The following is a 16050-nucleotide window of genomic DNA, read 5'->3' on the forward strand; positions in this document are numbered from 1 at the left end:
GCCCACATGTGCAACTAAGGAGCCTGCCTGCTGCAACTAAGACGCGGCACAACCAAATAAATAAATAAATAAATAAATAAATAAATAAATAAATAAAACCTAAAAAAAAGAAAAGAATTCAGTTAAAGTAGCCCTGTAACAAAAGGATGAATTCTCTTTATCTCCGCAACTCCAGTGCTACATAATGGAAAATAATTTTTAAAAAGAAATTTGTTTGTGCAACTCCTGTAAGCAATATAAATGAAAATATTATATAACTGACCCTGGTGAGCAGTTACCAAAGTTTCCTTATACTTCAATACTGGGATTGAAAACCCACTACTTTTTCTTACAACTCCCAGGCTGCAGAAGATGGCTCGCTCACTTTACTGCATTTCAACACTTTGGGACGGCAGAATTTGTCACTGCCACTTGGCTCTTAAACTCACCCTACTTTGGAAACCATTTTCTGCTGTTGTAGGAAATCAGGTTTTCCCTGAGAAGCATTTCTGACTGGCTGTGGGAATGGGTGGGACCTCTCTAACTTACTTACCAAAAGGCCCATTTTTTCTTGACGACCATGTCTCCATTGAGGCAGACTGTGAGGCCTTTCCTTGGGACTCCTATTTGCATCCATTCCAAATAGATTTGGAATTTATTTGCTGCTCTTTATTGTTCCAGTTCTATCTCCATATACTGCAGTTCCTTCCAGTGATGAAAGCTTTATGTGCTTTACACACAAATATTAAAATTGTTTAACAACTTACTACTTAAAATGCTTATCTATCTGGGGATGGCTCTGTAAATTTTGGTATACGTTTGTTGAAGAGTATGCAACCAATAAAAATATAGAGTTTGGAGTGACTTGGAAAAATGCTTTTGTTAACCTGCCTATTAAGTGAGAAAAGCAGGATGCAAAATTGTATATACACTATGACCAGAGCTAAGTAAAAAAAGAACTCTGCTTCCTTCTAAAAAATGTATGCTTAGGGGCTTCCATGGTGGCGCAGTGGTTGAGAGTCCGCCTGCCGATGCAGGGGACATGGGTTCGTGCCCCGGTCTGGGAAGATCCCACATACCGCGGAGCGGCTGGGCCTGTGAGCCATGGCCGCTGAGCCTGCGTGTCCGGAGCCAGTGCTCCGCAAGGGGAGAGGCCACAACAGTGAGAGGCCCGCGTACTGCAAAAAAGAAAAAAAAAAAAAGTATGCTTAGAAAAAGCTGAAAGAAAAGTTACTGAGTCATGGTTGATAAATAGTGGTGAAACCAATGGCAATTTACTCTTTTCCACTTTGTTTTCAAATTTTCTGTAATTGAGATGGTATCACTCTAATAGTATAAATAAAAATTCAGTACCTTACCTTTTAATCAAAGCAAGCTAATCATTATTATCTAATGGGTATGATACCCATTAGGTAATACCTTTTCAGTACCTTGAAAGAGCAGTTCCTCATTCTATAAGTGATGTTGGTCATTGGGAGAAATACAGAAGAAAAAAAGATATATAAATAAAAGTAATATTGAGTTCACCTAATTTCATTAGAAATGTACAGACTAATACATATTTAATGAGCAACTAAATGATTTAAATAATTCAGTTGACATCCAGCTTCTTACTTTAAGTAATTTCACTTTCCAATTCTGTCTCTGACAATAGAAAATATAGTTTTAAATAAAGCCCTTTCTTAATGTAAATATAAATGAAGTTGTTGAAGACTTTAATCTGATATGGTGTACTGGTGATCATCAAAACTTAATCCAGGATAAATTCTTCAGGTCAGAGATGTAGACATTGATACTCAGAAAGCAGAGTGATTTGCCACATTGAGTGACAGTGCTGAGTCTAGAACGTCCACCTCCAGCCCGCCATTAGAGTGTCCTTCCCACCATGACTGTGTCTCCCAAGAGCCAACCTAAATTCAGAGTCTTCTTTGGTCTGGAACAGTTTCAGTTTTGGACTGCTGTTTCATCTGACATGCAAAGTGTAAGAGCTAAAGAATATGAGAAGAACAGTTTTCCATATGTCTGCTCTGCCAAAACTAACACGCACTGGCAATTGTACCACCAAAGCCATTTAGAAGTCTTCATTGCTGGGGAAAGGCCCTCTTTCCAACATGAATCACTTGAACATCGTGCTTGCAGACAATGACCATGCACTGTTTGTACTGGAGAATGGGAAGTGAACTTGGGAAAGGATATTTACAAAAATGCAAATATCCACATGCAGCTAATAAAGAGACCTTGTGGGAAATAGCTCCCCATCTAGCTTTTGTGCTGCTTTTCCCCCTCCGCACTAGGGCACGTTTTCATGCTTCCAGTTTTGTTCGTGTTGTTAACACCGTTTTGGGGCAGCTCTGTTTATTAGTGCTTCCAAAGAAAAATTCCTTACCACAGGACAATTATTTTGGCTAGTTGGAAGAAAGTTTGCATTTTCTATCTCTAGGAAATGGAGAATAAGAAGAGTATTTATTAAGGGAAATGTGACATTGCTTTGTGTTTGGCAGTTTCTTTGGAGACTACTCAGCCTTGGGACTTGTGCAATTGATGCCAAGACTATAGCAATGGTTGTAAAGTTATATATTTTTATGTTATGGTCTTAAACAATGCTCTCTGCATTTCTGCCCTCAGAGAAGCTTTGTAAATGAAAATAAAGTGGAGTGTTTATTTCTATACCACCTCTAAAAACATTTGAAAACTCACAAACTTACAAAAATGCTCTTCAGATATGTTGTATCATGTATTGAATTTGTCTAACATGCCTTTGGGAGTATGTATCATTTTTCATATTTTATAGATTTTTTTTGATGTGGACCATTTTTTAAAGTCTTTATTGAATTTGTTACAATACTGCTTCTGTTTTATGTTTTGGTTTTTTGGCTGAGAGACATGTGGGATCTTAGCTCCCTGACCAGGGATCAAACCTGCACCCCCTGCACTGAAAGGCAAAGTCTTAACCATTGGACCACCAGGGAGGTCCCATTTTTCATATTTTAAAGATGAAAAAATAAAACCTCCTGATTGCAGCTAAAAATTGGCAGTTCAGCATGGTCTTCTTGTGATCTCCAATCTCAAATTCCATGTCCTTTCCCCCATCCTCTATGATTTATGACCCCTCTGCCCTAGGGGCCCCATTCCATTTACAGGACAAAAATTCACTAAAACTTTTGCACTTTGTGTAACATAGCTGTTCTGAAATTGTACTTCATTGCTTGCGTGAGTCTCCATCTTTGCATCTTTCTCAGTGAGGGAAGGAATAATACAGCAATGATAACTTTAAAAAATTCTCTTGAGATAGTGTTTTTTGGTAGATTCAGTTCAGTTTGCTTTGTTTAAACCCTGGAAATAATTATAAAATGGTGGTTGAGTTCAAATAGTGGTTTTTGTTAGAAATATCTGTCTGTTCTGATTTGATTCATTTTTTTAAAACAGTGCATGTGTGAGCACAGACTTAATAACATAGAATAGTGGCATTCTTCACTCAGGTTTTCTACCTGCCTACTTAGGTGATTTTTAGCCATCAGAAAAGAGGGCATTTGCACTGTAAAAAAGCTCTGCAGTTTGTCAGTAGTTTTCATAGGACACTCCAAGGTTTCTGTTCTTAATAGTGTTCTTTAGCCTGGGACATGAGTCAGTAATTGCTGAATGTTTGTTTCATCATGATTTTTTAAAATTGACATATAGTTGATGTACAATATTGTATAGGTTACAGGTGTACAACATACAATGATTCACAATTTTTAAAGGTTATAGTCCATTTACATTGTAAAATATTGGCTATATATCCTGTGTTATACAATATATCCTTGTAGCTTATTTATTTTATACATAATAGTTTGTATCCCCTCCCCCTCCCCCTTTCCTTCTCCCCACTGGTAACCACTATTTATTTTCTAAATCTATCTATTTATCTATCTAACTATCTATCTATCTATCTCCATTTTTTACCCTAACTCAGTGAAACTGGCACAAATGAAAAAATATGATGCTGTTGGTCCATCTTCTACTATAATCCTCCTCAACACTCTTTCTGCCTTTGCTCATTCAAAAAATATTTATGGGGCTTCCCTGGTGGTGCAGTAGTTGAGAGTCCGCCTGCCGATGCAGGGGATATGGGTTCGTGCCCCGGTCCGGGAAGATCCCACATGCCGCGGAGCAGCTGGGCCCGTGAGCCATGGCCGCTGAGCCTGCGCGTCCGGAGCCTGTGCTCCGCAGTGGGAGAGGCCACAACAGTGAGAGGCCCACGTACCGCAAAAAAAAAAAAAAATTTATGGAGAACTTACTGTGAAGCCTGGACACAGCAGAGTAAGTGACTTGCCCAAGATCTCAGGGTTAGTAAGTACCATGGCCAGGACTTGCATGAAGTCTATTTGGTTACAAAGCCACACGCTTAACTGCTAAGCCATTATAATATGTGCTGTGTGTGTGAGACAGAGAGAGAGAGAGAGATATTAAAAGAACACCTAAGACATGGTCTTCCTTCTCCCAGTCCTTACAGAGGGCAGCACTTTGGGAGTCACGCTTATCCCTGTCTTCTGTATGAGCTCTGTGCTGCCTAGACCTTTATCTTCATTATTCCCTAATGCCAAGAAAATATGGCTTGGTAGAATTTCAGTGGGAGAACATAGATGTGTAAGTGAGAATAATCACTCTTTCTGAAAAAGAGACATTTTCTTAGTGACCTATATTTTCTGACTTTTGACAAATATTTTAATCTTCAGTATTTTAAAAAAATGACCTCTCTTATGCTTGACAAATATGGGAAACTAATTTCAACAACACAGAGAGATCTTTCCCCTCTGCAAAGATCTTAGTGCGAAGTGTTACGGGCAGGAGGTGCTATGAAACAATAACATACTCAGTGACTGCCCTGCATCTGGTCAATTCAGGACAAGAAACAAGATCGGTCCTAAACCAATGGGACCCTTCGTGGGATTCACAGATTGGTACTGCTAACCAGACTGATTATGAACAGTCTGTGACCAGATAGATACAAAAATTGAGAGTGCTTAGCAACTTTGTGGCTAACTGAAAGAAACTTGACAGTGTAATATTATGTCTGCTGAACCTAATGATAAAAACAAGGGCGTTTGTATTTTCTATATTTTTGTTTTTCTTTTCTCCACCCGCCCCACCAGCTTTATTGAGGTATAATCGACAAATGAAACTGTGTATATTTAAAGTGTAAAACTGATGATTTCTACAATGATGATTTGACATATGCATATATTACATTTTGAAAGATTACATAATCAGGTTAATTAACAAACCCATCACCTCATGTAGTTATCTTTTTTTTTTGTAGCGAGAACACTTAAGATATGCTCTCTTAGCAAATTTCAAGTATGCATTATAGTATTATTGACTACAGTTACCATGCTGCAAATTAGATTCCCCAGAACTTACCGTCTTATAACTTGTACCCTTGGACAAGTATCTCCCCATCTCCCTCACCCCTGAGTCCTGGTAATCACCATTCTACTCTGTTTCTATGAATTTGACTTTTTTTTTAGACTCCACATATAAGTGAGATTGTACACTATTAGTCTTTTCTCTGTCTGGCTTCTTTCACTTAGCATAATGTCCTCTAGATTCATCCATGGTGTTGCAAATGGCAGGATTTCTGTTTTCTCATTCCATTGTTGTATATTATCTATCTATCTACCTATCTATCTCACATCTTCCTGATCCATCCAATGAACACTTAGGTTGTTTTCATATGTTGGCTATTGTGGGTAATAAACATAAGTGTTTTCATTCTCTTTTTTTGGTAATTCATCTCTGTTTTATTTTCCAAAAATGTCTATTTTGGATTGAAAATTAAAAACAAATAAACAAGCTGGTCTTCCACCACAGGTTGTTTGAGAACACTGTGCTAAACCACAAGCAAGTCAGGTTTGTTACTGAATTGAAAAAAATTTTTTTAAGCACATTGAGTATAAAATACCAGATTAAAATGTGTAAATTATAGCGTTATGTATTTTTCAACACTTGGTCAACTAGGTGAATAGAATTGAAAGGATTCTGGAGATTTGCAATCACATGGCAATTTTTGCTTAATTCCAAGTGAGAAGTTTTGCCAAAAATTTGGGAGAAGGCAGGCCCTGCTAACTAGCTTAATAGTTGAATATCTTAACAAAGATATCATGAGGGTATCTTTCCTCGGTCTCTCACACAAGGAATTACTGTATAACCATTCATTCATCCAATGGCTGTTGAGCACTTAGTAAGTACCCAGGGTCATTCCCTGCATATCATGAAATACTTCAAGAATAATATAAGGTGTTGTCTGTATACATACAAACATTCTTAGAGATGATTTAAATCCAAGCCCTTTGAGTTCCTTGAGTAACCCTTGAAGAAATCAGGCCCACTGAGCACATTTGCAAAATGTTCATAGCTGACTACATTTCATTCCTGCTTTATCTATTTTCCTGGCCTCATTATCTGTCACCCCAGATTTCTCTGCTCCTACTTTTTGAATGGACCCAGAAGTTAGCAAGTCAGACAAGACAATGGGAATCACAGAAGAAAGTAAAAGTTAAAGCTGGGACATACATGCAGAGGCAGTCTCCACCACAAAAGTAATTGGCTTTGGCGAATAGGCAAGTAGGTGTTGTTGGTATGAGACCCCTGGGGACATGGTGACCTACATGAGCGCCAATGTCATTTCAGCATAAAGTTAGCAACATATGTGTAACACTGAAATCCAGATAAAAAACAAGGTACTACTGTATAGCACAGGGAACTATATTCAATATCCTGTGATACACCAGAATGGACAAGAGCATAAAAAAAAGAATGTCTAGGGCTTCCCTGGTGGCACAGTGGTTGAGAGTCCACCTGCCGATGCAGGGGACACGGGTTCGTGCCCCGGTCCGGGAAGATCCCATATGCCGTGGAGCGGCTGGGCCCGTGAGCCATGGCCGCTGAGCCTGCGCGTCCAGAGCCTGTGCTCTGCAACGGGAGAGGCCACAACAGTGAGAGGCCTGCGTACCACAAAAAAAAAAAAAAAAAAAAAAGAATGTCTATTTGTGTATAACTGAGTCACTTTGCTGTACAGCAGAGAGTGCCACAACATGGTAAATCAACTCTAGTTCATATAAAAAAATAAAACTAACAGTAAATCAGCAAAAAAAACCACCCCAATCATCAAGATTTTAACCCTCAATCAGCCAGTTTGATTCTCTATCTGGAAGGAGAAGGCAAGACTACAGTGAAATTCCTGCTAGAATCCTATTTGGTAAAGTGTATCCTCTGACATTCCCCTGCATGATCTTTGGGAAGTTCTAAAGATGGAGAATGCCTTTAGAAAAATCACATAATATTTTTTTTCTTTTCATTTTGATGTCCTCTTATTTTATTTTCTTGATTTATCACTAATAGGTTTGTTGTTATCATAAAAGAGAAAGTTTCCATCATAGATGTCTTGGGTGATGCCAAGTTGTAAAACTGTCTGTTTTTCTGATGGATGTCCAGATAGCACTGAATGAGGGAAGCCTGATCGTTCAATCTCTGTCAGCAATTAGGCTGGACCCATAAACAGGAACACATGTTGAGGCTGAGGAATTGACTGGAACAGCTAGGCATTTCTTAGCAAGGTTTCCTGAGTCTTGATTTTTCTCCACATGGTGTGCATGGGAGACGTTGGGGAGGTCAAGAGAAAATAAGCAGAAGTCAAAGGGAGACGTATAAAACAAACAGAGACATCTGGCAAACGACTTCCTCCCATGGATGTAGGAAGGACTCTGATTCAGGACGGCGAATGTAAAACATTGTTCTTGGTAGTGTGTTAGCTTAATGTCCATCACATCTGGGAATGAGGTTCACTTAGGTTTATAATATTTCTCTTGCTCATGGTGTGGACCTTAAGATCTGATGCTCACAACAGCCAGTATCCATTTGGCCATTCTTCAGAATCATTAGGTTTCACTTTGAAGTGTTTTCAAAAGAGATTTAAACATTAAAGACCTTATAATTCTTCATTATCTAAACTTCTCTTTATCTTCTTAGGGGACTGTATTATTTATGTTGGACAGGTCTAGTACTGCATCTCTCTCTACTCAATAACAAAAAGAACATTAAATTATAACAATTCAGTATGTCACTTCAAACATACCAACATAGTACAAGCCCTCTGTAATTTCTTGATGCGTAACTATTCACATTAAATGATTAATAAGAAATTTAGCTTTTAATAACTTATAATGTGTTATTCTATATCTCACTGGCTTATTAAGAATAATTTCAGGAATTTTCTTACAAGAATAGATGTATTTTTTTTGTTTTCATAGACTAAAAAAAGAACAACATGCATATTTTATATCGATAAAATAAAACAAGTTTATAAAATAGAAAACAGAGTCTTTCACCCAGGCCACATCAAGTGACAATTCCGTGACTGTATAACTCAGAAATGAAGTATTACACAATTTTTATTTTCATATGACATTCACTATTTTTAAGTTAATATAAAGATAGCAAAACTTTCCAATTTGATTGTGGGAGTTCTGAAATGTATTGCTTCTCAGTGCAATAGGGAAAGAAGTGTTTTCTTTGTCATGGGGAAGAGAATGGGAAAATAGTACATTCCTCTGGAGGGGACAGTGGGATAGACGTCCGTTTAACTTCCCATCTCACTTTCTCTTCCCTGCCTCCCGTTTCTCAGTCATTGCCATTTATGAAAAGCAGATGGAAGCAAAGTGATTTACACATAGAATAATCCTATATTATGTTACGGGAAATGGGCATGCCTTGGTTTCAGGATTTTTCTGACAATGTTGTTTTTTTAGGTGCAGGCCTTTCACATAGTGAAACCATATGTCTTTCTGAAGCCAGGCATTTCTTGACAAAGATGCACCAAAAGGCTCACGGACTTCAGGTGGGGATCTGTGTCCGCGATCTACAAGGAAAAGTGAAAAATTCTGGGCTTCCCAAAGCGGGGAGGTATCTGAGTAACAGTGATCTGAATAGCAGGTCTACCATGACAAAACCACCTGTGGAAGATGGCTCAGTAATCCTATTTGAGACGAACTGTCACTTGTACACTTAAATTTGCCACCTCTACCCCATGTTGTTTTTTTTAAAAAAAGCATAAAAACTATAATATACCTTTCTGAAGTGATTAGAGTGGAAATTAGAGAGGGGAGAGGCTATTTCTACCTGGTGACATTTGAGGCGAGGAGTAACTGTGAAGTTAGTGATTAGGGCGGTGGTAATTCTATGAAGAGGTAATCATGTGCAACAGTCATTCCTGTTTTTTTTTTTTTTTTTAAGATGTTGGGGGTAGGAGTTAATTAATTAATTAATTAATTTTTGCCGTGTTGGGTCTTCGTTTCTATGCAAGAGCTTTCTCTAGTTGCGGCGAGAGGGGGCCACTGTTCATCACGGTGTGCGGGCCTCTCACTATCGCGGCCTCTCTTGTTGCGGAGCACAGGCTCCAGATGTGCAGGCTCATTAGTTGTGGCTCACGGGCCTAATTGCTCCGTGGCATGTGGGATCCTCCCAGACCAGGGCTCGAACCCGTGTCCCCTGCATTAGCAGGCAGATTCTCAACCACTGTGCCACCAGGGAAACCCCATTCCTTTTTTAAAATGTTGAGATGCCTTGTGCTCCTGACTCTGTATCTCTCTCCAGAGCTCCAGACCCACACGATCGGCTGGCCACTACACATCCCTCCTTACGTATATCACAAATTACGGGAATTGGTTATGGTACTTTAGAACAGAAAGCAACTCAAGGAAGTTTATTACAGAGATCCAGTTAGTCCTAAAGGGAGACACGCAACCATAAGAAGACAAGGCAAGCAAGGTTTGGTCCATGATTGGGGACTTTCTGCCTTGCCTCTGCTCCTGGTTTGCATTAGCGGATGTACTGTCTCTGCACAGCTGTGAACTCACCAGGCAAATTTTTGGTACCTCTGTTGCTCACATGTTTATATATCATAATTCCAGCAACATGGAGGGACTGAGCCAATTCTCTCTTGGTCTTTATTCCTCCTAACAAAGGCTAGTAAAGAGTCAACATATTCCATGCCATTGTCTCAAGCACTAACCTATAGCAGTGAACAAAGTAATCAGTGACAAAATATAGACCGTAGGACAAATTCTTGGGCCACTGATGAAGAAGAGGGAAGAGGCAATTGCATTTTGTTTGAAAGATCAGCATGCATCGTGGCCGTGGTTTAATTCTTTCCCAGTGAAAAAAGGCCAGTAGCCTGAGGGTGTCGCTTCCTGTGACATGATGGGTTCTGGGCAGGTTAACTGCAGAGGGATAGGAAAGACCAGCCAGGAACTGGGCACACACCCTGGGGCCGGGATTGGCAAAGGCAAGACAGGTTCCTAGTTCTGGAAAATCTGAATTCTGAGTCATTTACTGAGTCACAGGTAAAAAGGAGCAAGGCAGGCAATTAGGTGTCAACGAGGTTGTGGAAGTGAAGCCTTAGTTTTCGGAAGTGGCAGTAAACTTGAACTAAAGTGTGGTTTTTGAGGACTGATGGGTCTCGGAGGCTGAGACAAAAATCCAGCCACAAGTTCCTGTGAGGGGAAGAGGGCTTGGGGATCTGGGAGTGGGGTTGGGGGGAGTGATTTGAAGTGTGCCTAATAAATAGGTAGTGAAGGCTTTTGACTCTATTCACATGAGAATAGGTTTGGTGAATGAGAAAAATGTGTGAGAGTTTTGTATTTCTGTGCTTTATTAGTCAAGATCAGGATACAGAGAATTTGTGAGAAATTGCTTCCATAATCATCTTAAACTTAATTTACCAAAAATACTGACCATAAATTGACTCTTCTCACTGACTTACGTAATAACCTAGAGAGAGTTTCTTCCACATAAAATATAATAGTACAACCAGGAAACTGATAATCAGCAGTAAACTGTGGAGAGGAAAAGCCTTAGTTCAATAGGAAATTCCCAAGTTAATCTTTTCCTTTCTTTTTTTTTTTTTTAAATTGGGGTATAGTTGCTTCACAATGTTTTGCCAGCTTCTGCTGCACAGCAAAGTGAATCAGCCATATGTATACACATATCCCCTCCCTTCTGGATTTCCCTCCCATCCAGGTCACCACAGAGCATCAAGCAGAGTTCCCATAATCTCCAGAATATACAAACAGCTCATGCAGCTCAATATAAAAAAAACCCAAAATAACAACCCAATCAAAAAATGGGTGAAAGACCTAAATAGACATTTCTCCAAGGAAGACATACAGATGACCGAGAGGCACATGAAAAGATGTGCCTCTTGGCCACTAATTATTAGAGAAATGCAAATCAAAACTACAGTGAGGTATCACCTCACACTGGTCAGAATGGCCATGATAAAAAAATCTACAAACAATAAATGCTGGAGAGGGTGTGGAGAAAAAGGAACCCTCTTGCACTGTTGGCAGGAATGTGAATTGATACAGCCACTATGGAGAACAGTATGGAGATTCCTTAAAAAACTGAAAATAGAACTACCATGTGACCCAGCAATCCCACTACTGGGCATATACCCTGAGAAAACCATAATTCAAAAAGACACATGCACTCCAGTGATCATTGCAGCACTATTTACAATAGCCAGGTCATGGAAGCAACCAAGTTAATCTTTTTATTAAAAAACAAAAGTGCAAAGACACCTGTTTTGAATAACTACTTGCCCTGTTCCTTTTCCCCCTGTCCTTTCTCTTCCATTTCTGAAGGAGATGGCAATGAACATTTCTGTGGAAATGGAGTGCTCCTTGCTTACATTTCCTATCTCTTTAACAGACAGCTACCTCAGTTATTTCTTTTCCTGACTCCGTATTATCTTGTGATGCTGAATACCAGAATACCTGCCTTCCCTCTAAGCCCTGAAGGCTCCCAGTGAGATCTTATAACCTTCATGAAGCATTTTAAAGCTATTCTACCACCCAGTGAGTGGTATCGTAGTCATCACTACACACCCTAGTATTTAATTTTTATTTACGTGTTTTATGTAAAGCTATTCTTCCTCCTCATCGAGACTGTCAGATTCCAGGTCCTTGTGTTCTTCAGTGTAGAGATTTGTCTTCTTATGGAGCATATCTACTTTCCTCTTGCCTCTGAAAAATGTCCCTTTTCCTCTTGTACCTTGAATCACTAACCCAGTTCCCCATACCTGGGTCCTTTCCTGAATAGCACGTAGGCACCAACATTGCATTGCTAATGCCTGTCTCATGGGATCTTGCCCAAGATTTACATTATGTTTTTTACCTGCCTGTCTCTTTTACTCTCTCTACCACTCACTCCACCTGTTTGAACACATGGCCTTTTGGAGCCTGAGTTAGGAAACACTGACTCTCCCTCTTGTGTGTCTCTCTCCCTCTCACACTGCTGCCACACTCTGACACCAGATTGGGGGAGTCGGTGGTTCCCACACCAAGCAAGTCTCTGTGATACCAGCTGAATGTCCAACAATTCAACTCAATTCTGACACTACCTACAGAAAGTAGCATCAGATCCCACAGGTCAAAGGCTGACCTGAGCGTGCCCCCCACTTCAGATGCCAGTCACAATAGGTAGGTCCCCAGCTTACCCACAGCTTCTGTTCAACTTGGCTGCAAAGTGGAGTTTTCCATGACCTCCTCCCCCTTGGATTCGATTATTTGCTAGAAGAGTTCACAGAACTCAGGGAAACACTTCCATGTATCATTTTATGATGTAATAAATGATGTGATGAAGGATACAGATGAACAGCCAGATGAAGAGATGCACAGGGCAAGATATGTGAGAAGGAGTGCAAGACTTCCACACCCTCTCTGGGCATACCACTTCCCCAGGACCTCCACGTGTTCAGCAAGCAACCCAGAAGCTCTCCAAACCTCAAACTTTGGGGATTTTTATGGAGGCTTCATCACATGGGCATGATGGATCATAAAATCCATTTCCAGCCCCTGTCCCCTCTCTGGAGAATGGGGGGAGGGGCTGAAAATTCCAAGCATCTCTTCATGGCTTGGTCTTTCTGGTGAGCAGCCCCGCTCAGAGCCCACCCAGAGTCACCTCTTTAGAACAAGACACTCCTATCACCCAGGCAATTCCAAGGGATTTAGGAACTTGGTGGCAGGAACCAAGGTCAAAGACCAAATATTAGAAAAAAATATGCTTCTGGTGCTCTTATCACTTAGGAAATGACAAGGGTTTTAGGAGGTCTTTGTGGGATTTGGAGACAGAAACCAATATACGTATATTCTATTTCACAGAGCGCCTACTAGATTATCCCCACGTGGCACGTTTTCTAGGCAAGCCTACAATCCTCCTTGACCTGATGCTTCCTGCCACCTGCATTTTGGCTTTTAATGATCTTTAAATATTTTCCCCCAATATTTGGGTCTATGCCTCATCTCTGCTACAATATTTAATGTAATATTTATAACCACTATGTGAGAAAAACACTGCTGTCCCCATTTCACAAGTGATAAAATGAAAGCTTTAACAAAGGATATCATGCCCAATGCCAGCCACTCATAGGTGGAAGCAGAATGATTCAAACCTAGGTCCTCTGTCCTCCGTGTCACAGAGAAAGGGAACAGAGAGGCCCCACAGGTCAGACATTGATCTTGTCGCTGAGGACATGCAACTCATGGAGAAGCTTCTCTTGTAGTGTGGGAAATTCTCATGACTGATGAATATTTAAGAGTTGCTTTGACAACGATGTTCAGCTTGTTAAAATAATGGATTTTGTTGTATTACTAAGACAAACATATAATTCTAGTTACCAAAAGTGTCTCAGCTCTTTTTATTTATATTCTTTCCTTTTGTCTGTTCGAAGGGAAGTAAACTACCTGAATTTCACATTGTTCCTGGGAGAACATTTGTCATACAAATACTGTGGAAAAGGTCATTATGACTTAGAAAATCCACAGTTGGAGGGGTAGCATTTAGAGCTAATTTTCTAGGGAATTATTGCTTCTTATTGGAAGGAAAGTTCAAAGGATCTCCTTACTGTTGTTTTTCATTTAATCTTCTCCAAAATGTCCAATGTCCAGTTCCCTATCACCTGTATGTATTACAGTGTGCCATTTTAACTTAAGAGAGAGCATATATAAACAGTCCATGTGAATGAAAGGGTATTCAAATATTTTTTAAAATTTATTTTATTTTTTAAACTTTTTTATTTTTATTTTTTTAACTTCTTTATTGGAGTATAATTGCTTTACAATGGTGTGCTAGTTTCTGCTTTATAACAAAGTGAATCAGCTAAGCACATACATATATCCCCATATCTCTTCCCTCTTGCATCTCCCTCCCACCTTCCCTATCCCACCCCTCTAGGTGGTCACAAATCACCCAGCTGATCTCCCTGTGCTATGCGGCTGCTTCCCACTAGCTATCGATTTGAGTGATCAATATGTCTGTGGTCAAAACACAAAATTGCAAACTTATACTACAAGGTGATAAAAGGGGCATGCTAACTTTGGGTTTGTCAAGGCGAACTAAATTTGGATTTGTTAAGGGGGAATTTATAGATTTGATAACTCGTGCAGAAGATTGTCATATAATAAGAATTGAAAACGAGTATAATAAGACAACCTAAATGATATTAAATTAAGTATACAGCTGATTTTAAAACAAATATAAATACAGAAGATAATGTATATTTACAATCTCTTCCAGCTCTAAAAATGTCAATAACAGTAACTCTCTTTCTTGCACATTTGTGCAAAGGAGATGGAGAAGCATTAGTCAGAGAGATAGAAGGAAAGCCAGAACAGTGAACATCATTAGAGCCAAGGGAAAAGGGTGCTTTAAGTTAAAGAGACTGGCCAACAGTCTTGAAGATAATAGAGCAAGGAAGACAAAGTCAAAAATTCTTCATTAGAACATAAGACATCAGAGCACTTAGCGGTCATGGTCAGATTGAAGTGGGCTGAGGAATATGTTAGTGGCAAGTAAATGGAACCAATGAGTAAAAAATCTTTTGAGAATATTTTTGTAAAGGAGAAAAGATATCTACAAAGGAGATGAGAAAGAGGTGCAGGTTAAGAAAAGTTTTGTCTGCTTTTTAATGGAAAAAACTTGACTGTGCTTAAAAGCCAATGACAAAGATCCATTTGATTGGGGGAATTGAATATTAAAGAGAGAAAAAAGTTAATCAGTCGTTCTTGAAGTTCCTGAGAAGGTGAACAGCGTAGCATTCAGAGCAAAGTGGAGGGATTGGCCTTATATAATGCCTTATATAATGCCAATTACTGTCACAGGAAGGAAGATGAGAATAGCTGTAGGGAGATTTGGATATTGGTCATGCATCGCTAGGCAATTGGCAGCAATATTATTGGAATAGGATAGAGCACAGAATCTAAATTTGATAAGGAGAGAGGTTAGAAAGATCAATGAAGTTGTGGAAGAATAGTCGCAGCAAGCATAACCTCTTTTAGATGAAAAAGAGGTTATAATCAGAAAATGGGGTGCTTCAATTAAAGCTTTTGGGACTGGAGCAATTCCAGATGATGACAAGGTTCCAGGTGGAACCCAGAAACATGTGCTGATGTGAAAAATGTTGGAGAAGGTTACTGGAAATAAGTGGTTAAGAAGCTGAGAGGCCAATCGTTAGATTGTCCCTGTGGTTGTTGTCATTCTCCAAAGAGATGGCAACACCTTGGGAAGAAAAGGTGTTAAAGGCTGGTGGGTGAAAGGGAGTGGATGAAAAATTTGAAGCCCAGAGGCACAAAGAGTAGGAGAAAGTTGTAGCATCAAATGGCGTGGCCCCAAAAGAACAGATTGTTTTGCTAGCAAAGGAGAAGGACCGCAGCTGGGAAGAAGGAAGATGGTAACTTCACTTCCTAACCCTGATGTCCTTGAAGTGTGGAAGAAGAAGCAGTCATCATCGCAGAACTTTGTGGAGAAAATTGTATGTTTAAGGGAACGCTGGAGTTTAGGTGTGGTAAGGGGATGGGGGAACATCTAGAGAAGGTTATAGAGAGTTTGTTGATTTTGGAACAATAATTCTAGAGGGCATAGTGGGAGGGCAGCTCTGGGGAAGGAAGTATAGCTATTACGGGCAGATAGTGTGCCAGAGTAGCACTTCTCAAATTATAATGTGTATCTAAAAGGCCTTGTTCAAATGCAGATTGTTAT

Source organism: Hyperoodon ampullatus, assembly GCF_949752795.1.
Source record: "Hyperoodon ampullatus genome assembly, chromosome: 1".
Classification (NCBI taxonomy): Eukaryota; Metazoa; Chordata; class Mammalia; order Artiodactyla; family Ziphiidae; genus Hyperoodon; species Hyperoodon ampullatus.